This window comes from Octodon degus, unplaced genomic scaffold (genome assembly GCF_000260255.1).
Source record: "Octodon degus isolate 3935 unplaced genomic scaffold, OctDeg1.0 scaffold00006, whole genome shotgun sequence".
Classification (NCBI taxonomy): domain Eukaryota; kingdom Metazoa; phylum Chordata; class Mammalia; order Rodentia; family Octodontidae; genus Octodon; species Octodon degus.
The window spans coordinates 34,069,940-34,075,727 of record NW_004524582.1 but is presented as its reverse complement, the minus strand read 5'-3'; the positions used below and the strand labels follow the sequence as shown (position 1 = coordinate 34,075,727).

The following is a 5,788-nucleotide window of genomic DNA, read 5'->3' as shown; positions in this document are numbered from 1 at the left end:
AATGATATCAGGGGAGATAATAAAACATATCAATAAGGTACTTAGCAAGCTCACAGAAGATTTAAGTAAAAGATAATAGGCCAAATAAACAAAATGATCATGAGTCTACAGGTGACAGTAATAAAACCTAACAGAGCTAAACAAAATAATTCAAAACATGAATGACCAGCTAAGAATTCATTAAAAATTTCCCTAAAAATATAGGAGATAAAATTTTCTATCAGAAGTATGTGCAGCAGAAGTAACCGTTATGAGAACAGTGTCAGAAATAGCAGATAGCAGTGTTAAGTTTGTGACCAATTAATAAAGTTACCTTCTCTCTCTCTCTCTCTCTCTCTCTCTCTCTCTCTCTCTTTCTTTCTTTTTCAGTACTGGGGATTGAACTCAGGACCTTGCACTTGCCAGGCAAGCACTTATTCTACTGGGCTATCTCCCCGGCCCAAAACGTACCTTATAAGAACATAAGAAAATGGACTCAAAAGCTCCTAGATAACTGATAAAAAACTAATCTAAGATTAATTGGAATTAATGAAAATGCAAAAATAGCACAAACAGCATAAAAGCTTGTATACTAAAATAATAAAAAATTTCAAATGAGAGAAAATAATTCAATATACAGGTAAGTGAAACATATAGGCCCTCAAATAGCATGATCAGAAAAGAACCTTTCCATAACACATCATAGCATAATCCCAAAAATCCAACAGAAGAACAGAATCTTATAAGTGGTTAGAGAAAAGCAATAAATCGCTTAAAATGGTAAGTTTAAAGCATTAAAATTATAGCTGATGTCTCAACATAAAACTTGGAAGACTGGGAGAGCTTAGAGAGAAGTGTTTTAAGTCCTGAAAGAAAATAATTTCTAGCCCAGGCTGTTGCATCTTACCAAACTGTCTTTCAAAATTGATGAAGAAATAGTATATTTTATTGATAAAGACCACCTAAAGGTATTCATGACCACAAAACCAATACTTCAAAATTCTCAAGAAGATCCTAGAAAGAGAAAATGAAGCTAACAATGGCAAACTGTCTAATAGCACGAATACACCAGGTAAGGGTAAGCAGTTAGGTATAAGAGAAGGATTTTTTTTTGGCTGGCTCAGAATGCCTTCAGGGCATGTTTGGCTGGCTGGAGTTGTGGGGATCGAACCACAGCAACCTGAGGCTGACTGCTTTGTTGAAGCAGCCACTTAAACAACTGAGCTAAGGGGCAGGCCCCTAAAATGGCAGAAGGGTTTTTTTTCTCTGCAGTTAGGTATAAGAGAAAGGGAAATAGCTACAGAAAATAAGGTAATAACAGAAATAAATGAATACTTATCAGCAAAAAAAAAAAAATGCTTATAGTAATAACTCTTAATGAGAATGGTCTCAATTCCCTAATCAAAAAACACAGGTTGGCAGAATGGACTATGAAATAAAATATAATAGCATGCTGTGTAAAAGGAACACTTTTAACACAAAAAGAAACTGATAACTAGAAATCAAAGTCTGGAAAACAATATTCCATGCAATGGGTACCAGAAAAAAATGCAAGTATAGCTATTCTATATTCAGACAAAGTGGACTTCAAGCAAAATCTAATCAAAAGGACAAAAAGGGTCACTACACATTGGCTAAGGAAACAATACAACAGGAAGAAATAGTAATTATTAACATATATACACCAGATAATGGAATACCCAATCTTATAAAGCAAGTACTAACAGATATAAAAAGTCAGATAAACATAAACACAGGCTCTTTCGGGTCCTCCTTTCCAAGATGATGAAAAAAAGATGGAACAACGGTTTTACCAAAAAGGGCCACGGTCATGTGCAACCTATTCACTGCACGAACTGCGCCCGGTGCATACGCACGGATAAGGCTATTAAGAACTTTGTCATTTGGAACATAGTGGAGGCCGCTGCCGTCAGGGACATTTCTGAAGTGAGTGTCTTCGACGGTTATGTGCTTCCCAAGCTGTATGTGAAGCTGCATTATTGTGTGAGTTGTGCCCTTCACAGCAAAGTGGTCAGAAATCAATCTCGTGAAGCCTATAAGGACCGAACTCCTCCACCCCGATTTAGACCTGCTGGTGCTGCCCCACGACCTCCACCAAAGCCCATGCAAGGGGAGCTGGGTTTTAATGGACTGAAGAAAACTCTCTTGAGAAAGAAATAATAAATTGAATGTTATACTTTATACAGCATGTTGAGTGTACCTGCCAGAGGTGGGTTGGGTTAAATCAGCCTATCCAAGTTTAAGTTTGAACTCTGAAAATGAATAAAGAGGAACACACTGGAAAAAAAAAAAAACATATAAACAGTTATAGTATGGGATCTCAATACCCTAATGTCACAAGCAGACAGATTAACTAAATAAAAAATCAATAAAGAAATATAAAAAGGAAACAAAACCTTCCAACAAATGGACTTAATAAATATCTACAGATCTGGGCATGGTAGAGCATACTTGTAATCACAGCACTTAGGAGGCTGAGGCAGGAGGACTGTCATGAGTTTGACAGCAACCAGAGTGAGACCCTGTCTCAATAAGCAAAAATGAAAAAATCTACATAATGTTCCACCCAATAAATCATAATACATATTCTTATCAGTAGAGCCTGGAACTTTCTCCAAAATAGACCACATACTGTACCAATAAAGCAAGCTTAAGTAAATGGAAATGAATTGAAATTGTATCTGACATATTATCAGATTGCACTTCAATGAAGCTAGAAATAAACAGCAAAAGAAAATATGGAAATTATGCACACATGTGGAAACTAAACCATACACTCTGAAATATATAATTGGTTACAGAAAAAAATTAAGAAAGAAGTTGGACCAGGGATACAGCTCCCTGGCATAAGCGCCTGCCTGGCAAGCACAAGGTCCTGAGTTCAATCTCTGGTACCAAAAATAAGAAATAAGTTTATAGAAGTAAATAACAATGACAGTACAAATACCCGAACTTATCAGACACAATGAAAACATTGCTAATAGGAAAGTTTATAGCTGTGAATGCTCACACCAGAAAGGTTCAAATAAGTAACCTAATGATGTACTTCAAGGTCCTGGTAAAACAAGAACAAGCCAAACCCAAATCTAGTACAAAGAAGGAAATGTAACAATCAGAGCAGAAATCAATGAAATAGAGACCCAAACACACCCCAAAAATAAAAATCAGAGAATCAATACATTGATTAGGTCTACAAAAGAATAAACAAAATAGACAACTCTTAATATAATTCAAAGAGGAGAGAAAAGATTTGTATTGATGTAATTAGAAATTAAAAAGGTGATACCACAATGGACATTGTCAAAATTAAGATTATTAACAACTATGTTACAAACTTGTACACTAATAATTTGGAGAAGTAAAAAGTAGTAGATTCTTACCTACATATCAATAACCAAAACAGAATCAAGAAGACAACACTGAATAATCCAGTAATAAGCAATGACATTGAAGCAGTAATAAAAGGAAACATATCGGGGCTGGTGAGATGGCTCAGTGGTCTAAAGCACCTACTTAGAACAAGCTTGGCAAAGCACAGGGACACGGTTCAAACCCCAGCACCACATGCCAGCCAGCCCCACCCCCTGGTGGGCTGAGCTGGCCACACACACACACACACACACACACAAATAAATAAATAAAAAGGAAACATATCATTTAAGAAAAACCTAGCTCCAAAACTGGACATGGTGGCACAAGCCTGTAATCCCAGCACATGGGAGGCTGAGGCATGAGAATTGTTGTGAGTTTGAAACTAGCCTGGGCCACAAAGAGAGCTCAAAGTAACATGAACTACATAGTGAGACCCTGTCTCAAAAAGAGCAAAAGAGAAAAAAAGAAAAGAGGAGGAGAAGAAGAAAAACCCAGCTCCAGGAGAATTCACTGATAAATTCTACAACTGTAGGGAAAATCTAATGTCAATACTCCTCAAGCTGTTCGATGGAATTGAAAGGGTAGGAGTACTCCCATTCTCATTCTTGAAACTAACACTACCGTGATTCTAAATCTAGACCAGGATACAACGAAAAAGAAAACTACAGGCCAAACTATAGTAATAATTTTCAAGAAAATACTGGCAAATGGAATGTAACAAATCATTTAAAAAATCATACAACATGACCAAGTATGATTCATCCCAGGAATGCAAGGAGATGGTTAAATATATGGGAATCATTAAACACTCTATACATAGAAGCAAAGACAAAAAAATCACATGGTCATCTCAATAGACACAGAAAAAGCCTCTGATAAAAATCTAACATCCTTTCATATTTTAGCAAAAAAAAAGAAAAAGAAAAAGAAAAACAAAAATAAAAAAACTGCAGAAAACAGATAAAGAAGGACCTTATCTCAATCTAATAAAAGACATTTGTGACAAACCTACTGCCATATTAAGTGGGGGAAAACTGAAAGATTTTCCTATAAAATCAGGAGCAAGCCTGGGGAGATAACTCAGCAGTTAAAGTACCTGTTGGCAAGCTCAAGAACCAGTGTTTGATCCCTGGTACTGCATGCCGTGTCAGCCACTGAAACCATGGTGGTACACGCCTGTAATCCCACTGCTGGGGAGGCTGAAACAGGAGGATCACTATGAGTCCAAGCTGCATAATGAGACCCTGTACCAAATGAATAAAGATTTTTTAAAAGCTTAAAATCGCTTTTCACCATCTTCCGCCTTGACTGCCGGCTGCCACCATGAAGATTGAGCTGTGCAGCTTCGGGGGTACAAGATCTACCCAGGACACAGGAGGCACTACGCCAGGACGGACGGGAAGGTCTTCCAGTTTCTGAATGCAAAATGTGAGTCTGCATTCCTTTCCAAGAGAAATCCTAGGCAAATAAACTGGATTGTCCTCTACAGAAGAAAACACAAAAAAGGACAGTCAGAAGAAATTCAAAAGAAAAGAACACGACAAGCAGTCAAATTTCAGAGGGCCATCACTGGTGCATCTCTTGCTGACATAATGACCAACAGGAATCAGAAACCAGAAGTTAGAAAGGCCCAAAGAGAGCACGCTGTCAGGGCTGCCAAGGAAGCAAAAAAGGCTAAGCCAGCATCTAAGAAGACTGCGCTGGCTGCTGCTGAGGCTCCTGCAAAGGCAGCACCTGAGCAGAAGACTGTGAAGCCTGGGAAAGCTTCTGCTCCATGAGCTGATGGAAAACGCTAAATTGGCAGATCAGATTTTCAAATAAAGATCTGTGATTCTAATTTGTGCTGGATTTTTACAATGGAAATGTTGGGTTTATGTGGTAATAGGTGAACTATCAAATTAAGAATTTAAGACAAGAAAAAAAAGAATTTAAGACAAAAATAAGTTGATATCCTAGGAATGGAGTTGTGGCTCACTGCAGTGTGCATGCTAAGTATGCATGATGCCAAGGACACTTTCTCTGCTCATTGCCAAAACTAAAAATTGTGTTGGGCTGGTGAGATGGCCCAGTGGTCTAAAGCACCTACTTAGAACAAGCTAAGCTAAGCAAAAGCACAGGGACCGCGGTTCAATCCCCAGCACCACATGCCAGCCAGCCCTGCCCCCTAGTGGGCTGAATTGGCCACACACACACACACACACACACACACACAAAATAAATAAATAAATAAATAAATAAATCAACTAAAAATTGTGTTCCTTGGCATAATGCCTCCTAAGATCAATCTTTGGGTTGGTAAGACGTTAAAGGATGTAATAGACCTATAGGTGGATGCTGGCTTTATTCTGTTTCTATAGGATTCTTGTTACAAGGCTACAAAATATTTGCACAGATTTAGTTCAACTTGATTAAAAAA

The 5,788-nt window shown here is 37.8% G+C and overlaps 1 pseudogene; it reads left to right on the top strand.

Moving 5' to 3' along the window:
* The first annotated feature begins 4,695 nt into the window (after positions 1–4,695).
* On the top strand, positions 4,696–5,150 carry LOC105743437 (annotated as a pseudogene).
* The last annotated feature ends 638 nt before the right edge of the window (positions 5,151–5,788 follow it).